Source organism: Copidosoma floridanum, unplaced genomic scaffold, assembly GCF_036245765.1.
Source record: "Copidosoma floridanum isolate Cflo_tuat_1 unplaced genomic scaffold, Cflo_Japanese_pri ptg000001l, whole genome shotgun sequence".
Classification (NCBI taxonomy): Eukaryota; Metazoa; Arthropoda; class Insecta; order Hymenoptera; family Encyrtidae; genus Copidosoma; species Copidosoma floridanum.
Genome location: NW_028321878.1, coordinates 26,806,957 through 26,819,302, shown reverse-complemented (window position 1 = coordinate 26,819,302; position 12,346 = coordinate 26,806,957).

Here is a 12,346-nt window from a genome sequence, read left to right as displayed (position 1 = left end):
TTTTTGATAAAATAAATAAAGTAGAGCAAGCGCCAACATCCACACAATCCGGGGCACTTTCTAGTTGCTTTAACTAATAATTAAATTACCTAAAATAACACAAGCACCAATCCCCACAAAATTCAAAGCGCTTTCTGGTTGCTTTGCTAATTAATATAATAAAAGAAGTAGAGCAAGCGCCAATCTCCACACAACACCAGGCGCTTTCTAGACGCGTTAATTAATAATAAAATAAATATAGTGAAACAATCGCCAATCCCCACACAACCTGAGGCGCTTTCTAGTTGCCTTGTGAATTTATACAATATATAAAGTAGAACAATCGCCAATCCCCACACAACCTGGGTTGCTTTCTGGTCACTTTAATTATTAATAAAATAAATAAAATATCACAAGCACCAATCCCCACACAACCCGGAGCGCTTTCTGGTTAATTGTTAATTAATACAATAAATAAAAAAGTGCAAGCGCCAATCCCCACACAACCCCAGGAACTTTCAAGTCCATTGAATTAATAATAAAATGAATAAAGTAGAGCAAGCGCCATTCCCCGCACAACCCAGGGCGCGTTCTGGTAACTTTAATTATTTATAGATTTAAATAAAATAACACAAGCACCAATTTCCACACAACCCAAGGCGCTTAACAGTCGCTTAAATAAATAATATAATTAAATTAAATAACACAAGTTCCAATCCCCACACAACCCAAGGCACTTTCTGGTCACTTTAATTATTTATAAAATTAATAAAATAACACAAAAATCAATCCTCGCATAACCCGAGGCGCTTTCTGGTCGCTTTAATTATTAATAAAATAAATAAAATAGAGCAAGCACAAATCACCACACAACCGGAAGCGCTTACTGGTTGCTTTGTTGATTAATACAATAATTAAAGAAAAGCAAGCGCCAATCCCCACACTACTTAGGGCACTGTCTGGTTGCTTTAATTATTTATGAAGTTAATAGAATAACACAAGCACCAATCCCCACACAACCCGAGAAACTTTCTGGTCCATTGAATTAATCATAAAATAAAAAAAGTAGAGCAAGCGCCATTCCCCGCACAATCCAGGGCACTTTCTGGTCGCTATAATTATTAATAGAATTAAATGAAATAACACAAGCACCAATCCCCACAGAACCCAGGATGCTTTCTAGTTACTTTGATTATTAATGAAATAAATAAAATAACACAAGCACCGATTCCCACACAACCTAGGGCGCTTTCTGATCGCTTAAACTAGTAATATGATTAAATAAAATAACACAAGCACCAATCCTAACACAACCCAGGGCACTTCCTGGTCACTTGAATTATTAGAAAAATCAATAAAATAACACAAGCACCAATTTCCACACATCTAAAGCGCTTTCTGGTTGCTTTGTTAATAAATTCAATAAATAAATAAAAGCAAGCGCCGATCCCCACACAACCCAAGGAACTTTTTGGTCCATTAAATTATAAATAAAGGAAACAATAAAGAGCAAGCGCCATTTCCCGCACAACCTAGGGCACTTTCTGGTCGCTTTAATTATTGATAGAATAAATAAAATAAAACAAGCACCAATTTTCACAAAACCCGAAGTGCTTTCTGGTTTCTTTGTTCATTAATACAATAAATAAAGTAGAGCAAGCACCAATTCCCCCACAACCTGAGGCGCTGTCTGATCGCTTGAACTAGTAATATGCTTAAATAAAATTACACAAGCACCAATCCCAACACAACCCGAAGCACTTTTTGGTCACATTAATTATTAAAAAAATCAATAAAATAACACAAGCACTAATTCCCACACAACCTAAAGCGCTTTCTGGATGCTTTGTTAATTAATACAATAAATAAAGAAGAGCAGTCGCCAATCCCCATAGAACCCGGGGCATTTTCTGGTTACTTTAATTATTAAAAAAATTAATAAAATAACACAAGCACCAATTCCCACACAACCTAAAGCGCTTTCTGGTAACTTTGTTATTCAACTTAATGAATAAAGAAAAGCAAGCGCCAATCCTCACACAATCCGAAGAACTTTCTGGTTCTTTAAATAATAAATAGAGGAAACAAAGAAGAGCAAGCGCCATTTCACGCACAACCCAGGGCACTTTCTGGACGTTCTAATTATTGATAGAATAAATAAAAGAACACAAGCACCAATTCCCACACAACCCTAAGTGCTTTCTGGTTTCTTTGTTAATTTATACAATAAATAAAAAAGAGCAAGCAAATATCCCTGCACAACCCGAGGCATTTTCTATTCTTTTTAATTATTTATACAATAAATAAATTAACACAAGCACAAATCCCCACACAATCCAAAGCGCTTTCTAGTTGCTATGTTAATTAATACAATAATTAAAGAAGAGCAAGCACCAATCCCTACACAACCCGGGTTGCTTTCTGGTCACTTTGATTATTAATAAAATAAATAAAATAACACAAGCATCAATCCCCACATAAATTGAAGAACTTTCTGGTTGCTTTGTTAATTTATACAATAAATAAAGAAGAGCAAGCTCAAATCCCCACGCAACCCGGGGCACTTTCTGGACGCATTAATTTTTTAAAAAATAAATAAAGTAAAACAAGCGCCAATCCCCACACAACTCGGGGCACTTTCTGGTTGCTTAAACTATTAACACAATAAAATAAAATACTACAAGTACTAATCCCAACAGTAACCAAAGCGCTTTCTGGTTGCTTTGTTAATTAATACAATAAATAACGTAGAGCAAGTGCCGATCCCCACACAACACAAAGCGCTTTCTTGACGCATTAATTCTTAACAAAATAAATATAAAAGAGCAAGCGCCAATCCCAAAACAACCCAGACTGCTCATTGGTTGTCGTATTAATTAATACAATAAATAAAGTAGAGCAATCGCCCATTCCCAAACAACCCGGGGCACTTTCAGGTTACTTTATCTATTAATAAAATTAATTGAAATAACACAAGCAACAATCCCCGCACAACCCAAGGCCTTTTCTATTCGTTTTAATTATGAATAAAATAATTAAATTGACACAAGCACCAATCCCCAGACAACCCGAAGCGCTTTCTGGTTGCTCTGTTAATTGATACAATAAACAAGGTAGAGCAAGCGCCAATCCCCACACAACCCAGGAACTGTCTGGTCGCTTTAATTATTAATAAAATAATTGAAATAACAAAAGTACCAATCCCGACACAACCCAAAGCGCTTTCTGGTTATTTTGTTAATTAATACAGTAAATAAAGAAGTGCAAGCGCCAATCCCCACAAAATCAAGGAACTTTCTGGTCCATTGAATTAATAGTGAAATAAATAAAGTAGAGCAAGCGCCATTCCCCACACAACCCAGGGCGCTTTTTGGTCGCTTTAATTATTAAGATGGATTTAGATAAAATAACACAAGCACCAATCCCCACACAGCCCAGGGTGCTTTATGGTCACTTTAATTATTAATAAAATAAATAAAATAACACAAGCACCAATCCCCGCACAACCCAAAGCGCTATCTGGTTGCTTTGTTCATTATTACAATAAATAAAGAAGAGCAAGCGCAAATCCCCACACGACCCAGGGCACTTTCTAGACGCATAATTTTTAATAAAATAAATAAAGTAGAGCAAGTGCCATTCCCCGCACAACCCAGGGCACTTTCTAGTCGCTTTTATTATCAATAAAATTAAATAAAATAACACAAGCACCAATTCCCCCACAACCCAGGATGCTTTCTGGTCACTTTAATTATAAATAGAATAAATGAAATAACACAAGCACCAATCCCCACACAACCCAGGGCACTTCCTGGTCACTTTAATTATTAAAAAAATCAATAAAATAACACAAGCACCAATTTCCACACATCTAAAGCGCTTTCTGGTTGCTTTGTTAATAAATTCAATAAATAAAGAAAAGCAAGCGCCGATCCCCACACAACCCAAGGAACTTTTTGGTCCATTAAATTATAAGTAAAGGAAACATTGAAGAGCAAGCGCCATTTCCCGCACAACCTAGGGCACTTTATGGTCGCTTTAATTATTGATAGAATAAATAAAATAAAACAAGCACCAATTTCCACACAACCCGAAGTGCTTTCTGGTTTCTTTATTCATTAATACAATAAATAAAGTAGATCTAGCACCAATTCCCCCACAACCTGAGGCGCTGTCTGGTCGCTTGAACTAGTAATATGCTTAAATAAAATTACACAAGCACCAATCCCAACACAACCCGAAGCACTTTTTGGTCACATTAATTATTAAAAAAATCAATAAAATAACACAAGCACTAATTCCCACACAACCTAGAGCGCTTTCTGGATGCTTTGTTAATTAATACAATAAATAAAGAAGAGCAGTCGCAAATCCCCACAGAACCCGGGGCATTTTCTGGTTACTTTAATTATTAAAAAAATTAATGAAATAACACAAGCACCAATTCCCACACAACCGAAGGCGCTTTCTGGTAACTTTGTTATTCAATTTAATGAATAAAGGAAAGCAAGCGCCAATCCTCACACAATCCGAAGAACTTTCTGGTTCTTTGAATGATAAATGAAGAAAATAAAGGAGAGCAAGCGCCATTTCACGCACAACCCAGGGCGCTTTCTGGTAGTTCTAATTATTAATAAAACAAATAAAATAAAACAAGCACCAATTCCCACACAACCCTAAGTGCTTTCTGGTTTCTTTGTTAATAAATACAATAAATGAAGAAGAGCAAACTCGAATCCCCACACAACCCGAGGCACTTTCTGGAAGCATTAATTTTTTAAAATATAAATAAAGTAGAACCAGCACCAATCCCCACACAACCCGAAGAACTTTCTGGTTGCTTTGTTAATTTATGCAATAAATAAAGAAGAGCAAACTCCAATCCCCAGACAACCCGAAGCGCTTTCTGGTTGCTCTGTTAGTTGATACAATTAAAAAGGTAGAGCAAGCGCCAATCCCCAAACAACCCTAGAACTGTCTGGTCGCTTTAATTATTAATAAAATAAATAAAATAACACAAGCACCAATCCTCACACAACCTAAAGCGCTTTCTGGTTGCTATGTTAATTAATACAATAAATTAAGAAGTGCAAGCGCCAATCTCTACAAACCCGAGGAACATTCTGGTTCATTAAATTAATAATAGAATAAATAAAGTAGAGCAAGCGCCATTCCCCGCACAACCCAGAGCGCTTTCTAGTCGCTTTGATCATTAATGGATTTAAATAAAATACCACAAGAACCAATCCCCACACAACCAAGGGTGCTTTAAAGTCACTTTAACTATTAATAAAATAAATAAAATAACACAAGCACCAATCACCACACAACCCAGGGTGCATTCTGGTCACTTAAATTATTAATATAATTAAATAAAATAACACAAAAACCAATCCTTACACAACCTAGGGAGCTTTTTGGTCGCTTTAGTTATTTATAAAATAAATAAAAAAACACAAGCATCAATCCCCGCACGACCCAAGGCGCTTTCTGGTCGCTTTAATTATTAATAAAATAAATAAAATAACACAAGCACCAATCCTCACACAACCTAAAGCGCTTTCTGGTTGCTATGTTAATTAATACAATAAATTAAGAAGTGCAAGCGCCAATCTCTACAAACCCGAGGAACATTCTGGTTCATTAAATTAATAATAGAATAAATAAAGTAGAGCAAGCGCCATTCCCCGCACAACCCAGGGCGCTTTCTAGTCGCTTTGATCATTAATGGATTTAAATAAAATACCACAAGAACCAATCCCCACACAACCAAGGGTGCTTTAAAGTCACTTTAACTATTAATAAAATAAATAAAATAACACAAGCACCAATCACCACACAACCCAGGGTGCATTCTGGTCACTTAAATTATTAATATAATTAAATAAAATAACACAAAAACCAATCCTTACACAACCTAGGGAGCTTTTTGGTCGCTTTAGTTATTTATAAAATAAATAAAAAAACACAAGCATCAATCCCCGCACGACCCAAGGCGCTTTCTGGTCGCTTTCATTATTAATAAAATAAATAGAATAGAACAAGCACAAATCACCACACAACCCGAGGAACTTTCTGGTACATTAAATTAATAATAAAATGAATAAAGTCGAGAAAGCGCCATTCCCCACACAACCTAGGGCACTTTCTGGTCGCTTTAGTTATCATTAGAATTAAATGAAATAACACAAGCACCAATTCCCACACAACCCAGAGCACTTTCTGGTCGCTTTAATTATTGATAGAATTGAATAAAATAACACAAGCACAAATTTCCACACAATCCAGGATGCTTTCTGGTCACTTTAATTATTAATAAAATAAATAAAATAATACAAGCACCAATCCCCACACAAACCGAAGCGCTATCTGGTTGCTTTGTTCATTATTACAATAAATAAAGAGGAGCAAGCGCTAATTCTACACAACCCAGGGCACTTTCTAGACGCATTATTTTTCATAAAATAAATGAAGTAGAACAAGCGCCATCCCCCGCACAACCCAGGGCAGTTTTGAGTTGCTTTAATTATCAATAGAATTGAATAAAATAACACAAGCACCATTTCCCACACAACCCAGGATGCTTTTTGGTCACTTTAATCATTAATAAAATAAATGAAATAACACAAGCACCAATTCCCACACATTCTTAAGCGCTTTCTGGTTACTTCGTTAATTTATTTAATGAATAAAGAAAAGCAAGCCCCAATCCCCTCACAATCCGAGGAACTTTCTGGTCCTTTGAATTATAAGTAAAGGAAACAAAGGAGAGCATGCGCCATTTCACGCACAACCTAGGGCGCTTTCTGGTCGTTTTAATTATTGATAGAATAAAAAAAATAACACAAGCACCAATTCCTACACAACCTTAAGTGCTTTCTGGTTGCTTTGCTAATTGATATAATAAATAAAGTAGAGCAAGCGCCATTTCCCGCACAACCCAGGGCGCTTTCTAGTCGATTTAATTATTAAAAAATTTAGATAAAATAACACAAGTACCAATCCCCTGACGAATCAGGGTGCTTTCTGGTCACTTTAATTATTAATAAAATAAACGAAATAACACAAACACCAATCTCCACACAACCCAGGGCACTTTCTGGTTACTTTAATTATTAGAAAAATTAATAAAATAACACAAGCACCGATTTTCACTTAATCTAAAACGCTTTCTGGTTGCTTTGTTAATTAATTCAATAAATAAAGAAAAGCAAGCGCAAATTTCCACATAATCCAAAGAACTTCCTGGTCCTTTTAATTATAAAAAAGGACACAAAGAAGAGCAAGCGCCATTTAACGCACAACCTAGGGTGCTTTCTAGTCGATTTAATTATTGATAGAATAAATAAAATAACACAAGCACCAATTCCAACACAACCCCAAGTGCTTTCTGGTTTCTTTGTTAATTAATACAATAAATAAAGTAGAGCAAGCGACAGTCCCCACACAACCCAGAACGCTTTCTGGACGCATTAATTATTAATAAAATAAATATAGTAGAGCAATCGCCAATCCCCACACAACCTAAGGCGCTTTCTAGTTGCCTTATAAATTAACACAATATATAAAGTAGAGCAATGGCCAATTTCCAAAAAACCTGGGTTGCTTTCTAGTCACTTTAATTATTAATAAAATAAATAAAATAACACAAGCACCAATCCCCACACAACCCGATGCGCTTTTTAGTTGCTTTGGTAATTAATACAATAAATAAAAAAGATTAAGCTCCAATCCCCACACAACCCAGGGCCTTTTCTGGACGCATTAATTTTTCATAAAATGAATAAAGTAGAACAAGCGCCAATCCCCCCACAACCTGAGGCACTTTCTGGTCGCTTGAACTATTAACACAATCGAATAAAATAACACAAGCATCAATCCCTACAGTAACCAAAGCACTTTCTGATTGCTTCGTTAATTAATAGAATAAATAACGTAGAGCAAGCGCCAATCCCCACACAACACAAAGCGCTTTCTTGACGCATTAATTCTTAATAAAATAAATATGAAAGAGCAAGCGCCAATCCCTACACATTCCAGAGCGCTCTCTGGTTGTCTTATTAATGAATACAATAAATAAAGAAGAGCAATCGCCAATTCCTAAACAACCCGGGGCACTTTTAGGTTACTTTAACTATTAATAAATTTTAATAACATAACACAAGCATCAATTCCCGCACAACCCGAGGCACTTTCTATTCGTTTTAATTATTGATGAAATGAATAAATTAACACAAGCACCAATCCCCAGACAACCCAAAGCGCTTTCTGGTTGCTTTGTCAATTAATACAATAAATGAAGAAGTGCAAGCGCCAATCCCCAAACAACCCGAGGAACTTTCTAGTCCATTGAAATAATAAAAAAATGAATAAAGTAGAGCAAGCGCCATTCCCTGCACAACCCAGGGCGCTTTCTGGTCGCTTTAATTATTAATAAAATATATACAATACCACAAGCACTAATCTCCACACAACTTAAAGCGCTTTTATGTTTGCTTTGTCAATTAAAATAATAAATAGAAAAGTGCAAGCGCCAATCCCCACAAAATCGAGTAACTTTCTGGTCCATTAAATTAATAGTAAAATAAATAAAGTAGAGCAAGCACCATTTCCCGCACAACCCAGGGCGCTTTCTGGTCGATTTAATTATTAATAAATTTAGATAAAATAACACAAGTACCAATTCCCACACAACCCAGGGTGCTCTTTGGTCACTTTAATTATTAATAGAATAAATGAAATAACACAAACACCAATCCCCACACAACCCAGAGACTGTCTGGTCGATTTAATTAATAATAGAATAAAAAAAGTAGAGCAAGCGCCATTCCCCGCACAACCCAGGGCGCTTTTTAGTCGCTTTAATTATTGATAGATTTTAATAAAATAACACAAGAACCAATCCCCACACAACCCAGGGTGCTTTAAGGTCACTTTAACTATTAATAATATAAATAAAATAACACAAGCGCCAATCCCCACACAACCCAGGGCGCTGTCTGGTTGCTTAAATTATTAATATAATTAAATAAAATAAAACAAAAACCGATCCTTACACAACCAAGGGCGCTTTCTGGTCGCTTTAGTTATTTATAAAATGAATAAAAAAAACACAAGCACCAATACCCACACAACTTGAAGCGCTTTCTGGTTGCTTTGTTAATAAATACAATAAATAAAAAAGTGCAAGCGCCAATCCCCACACAACCAAGAGACTGTCTGGTCGCTTTAATTATTGATAAAATAAATAAAATAACACAATTACCAATTCCCACACAACCCTAAGCGCTTTTTAAGTGCTTTGTTAATTAATACAATAAATAAAGAGGTGCAAGCGCCAATCCCCACACAATTCTAGGAACTTTCTAGTCCATTAAATTAATCATGAAAAAAATTAAGTAGAGCAAGCGACATTCCCCGCACGACCCGAGACTCTTTCTGGTCGCTTTAATTATAAATAAAATAGATAAAATAAAACAAGCACAAATCACCACACAACCGGAAGAGCTTACTGGTTGCTTTGTTAATCAATACAATAATTAAAAAAAAGCAAGCGCCAATCCCCACACTACTTAGGGCACTGTTTAATTGCTTTAATTATATATAAAGTAAATTAAATAACACAAGCACCAATTCTTACCTAACCCAGAATGCTTTTTGGTCACTCTAATTATTAATAAAATAAATAAAATAACACAAGCACCAATCCCCACACAACCTGGGGCGCTGTCTGGTCGCTCAAACTAGTAATATGCTTGAATAAAATTACACAAGCACCAAACCTCACGCAACTCAAAGCACTTACTCGTCACTTTAATTATTAACAAAATCGATAAAATAACACAAGCTCTAATTCCTACACAACCCGGAGTGCTATCTAGTTGCTTTGTTCATTATTACAATATATAAAAAAGAGCAAGCGCAAATCCCCACACAACCCAGGGACTGTCTGGTCGCTTTAATTATTAATAAAATAAATAAAATAACACAAGCTTCAATTGCCACACAACCCAAAGCGCTTTCTGGTTGCTTTAATAATTAATACAATAAATAAAGAGGTGCAATCGCCAATCCCCACAAAAACAAGGAACTTTCTGGTCTCTCAAATTAATAGTAAAATAAATAATGTAGAGCAAGCGCCATTGCCCGCACAACCCAGGGCGCTTTCTGGTCGATTTAATTATTAATAAATTTAGATAAAATAACACAAGTACCAATCCCCTGACAAATCAGGGTGCTTTCTGGTCACTTTAATTATTAGAAAAATTAATAAAATAACACAAGCACCGATTTTCACACAATCTAAAGCGCTTTCTGGTTGCTTTGTTAATTAATACAATAAATAAAGTAGAGCAAGCGACAGTCCCCACACAACTCAGGGCGCTTTCTGGACGCATTAATTATTAATAAAATAAATATAGTAGAGCAATCGCCAATCCCCACACAACCTAAGGCGCTTTCTAGACCATTGAAATAATAATAAAATGAATAAAGAAGAGCAAGCGCCATTCCCCGCACAACCCAGGGCGCTTTCTGGTCGCTTTAATTATTAATAAAATATATACAATACCACAAGCACTAATCCCCACAGAACCCAGGATGCTTTCTAGTTACTTTCATTATTAAAAAAATCGATAAAATAACACAAGCACCAATTCCCACACAACATAAAGCGCTTTCTGGTTGCCTTGTTAATTAATACAAAAAATAAAGAAGAGCAATCGCCACTCCACAAACAACCTGGGGAACTTTCAGGTTACTTTAACTATTAATAAAATTAAATAAAATAACACAAGCAACAATTCCCGCGCGACCCGAGGCACTTTCTATTCGTTTTAATTATTAATGAACTAAATAAATTAACACGAGCACCAATTTTCAGACAACCCGAAGCGCTTTCTGGTTGCTCTGTTAATTGATACAATAAATAAGGTAAAGCAAGCGCCAATCCCCACACAACCCAGAGACTGTCTGGTCGCTTTAATTATTAATAAAATAAATAAAATAACACAATTACTAATTCCCACTTAACCCTAAGCGCTTTTTAAGTGCTTTGTTAATTAATACAATAAATAAAGAGGTGCAATCGCCAATCCCCACACAATTCTAGGAACTTTCTAGTCCATTAAATTAATAATAAAAAAAATTAAGTAGAGCAAGCGACATCCCCCGCACGACCCAAGACTCTTTCTGGTCGCTTTAATTATAAATAAAATAAATAAAATTGAACAAGCACAAATCACCACACAACCGGAAGCGCTTACTGGTTGCTTTGTTAATTAATACAATAATTAAAGAAAAGCAAGCGCCAATCCCTACACTACTTAGGGCACTGTTTAATTGCTCTAATTATATATAAAGTAAATTAAATAACACAAGCACCAATTTCCACACAACCCAGAATGCTTTTTGGTCACTTTAATTATTAATAAAATAAATAAAATAACACAAGCACCAATCCCTACACAACCTAGGGCGCTTTCTGGTCGCTTGAAATAGTAATATAATTAAATAAAAAAACACAAGCACCATACCCACACAACCCGGGGCACTTTCTGGTCACTTTAATTATTAAAAAAATTAATATAATAACATAAGCACCAATTCTCACACAACCTAAAGTGCTTTCTAGTTGCTTTGTTAATAAATTTAATAAATAAAGAAAAGTAATTGCCAATCCCCACACAATCCGAGGAACTTTCTGATTATTTTAATTACAAATAAAGGAAACAGAAAAAAGCAAGCGTCATTCCTCGCACAACCCAGAGCACTTTCTGGTCGCTTTAATTATTAATAGAATAGAATAAAATAATACAAGCACCAATTCCCACACAATCCGGGATGCTTTCTGGTCACTTTAATTATCAATAAAATAAATAAAATAATACAAGCACCAATTCCCACACAAACCAAAGCGCTATCTGGTTGCTTTGTTCATTATTACAATAAATTAAGAGGAGCAAGCGCAAATTCCACACAACCCAGGGCACTTTCTAGACGCATAATTTTCATAAAATAAATGAACTAAAACAAGCGCCATCCCCCACACAACCCAGGGCACTTTATAGTTGCTTTAATTATTAATAGAATTAAATAAAATAACACAAGCACCAATTTCCACACAACCCAATATGCTTTCTGGTCACTTTAATTATTAATAAAATAAATGAAATAACACAAGCACCAATTCCCACACATTCTTGAGCGCTTTCTGGTTACTTCGTTAACTATTTTAATAAATAAAGAAAAGCAAGCCCCAATCCCCTCACAATCCAAAGAACTTTCTGGTCCTTTAAATTATAAGTAAAGAAAACAAAAGGAGAGCAAGCGCCATTTCACGCACAACCCAGGGCGCTTTCTGGTCGTT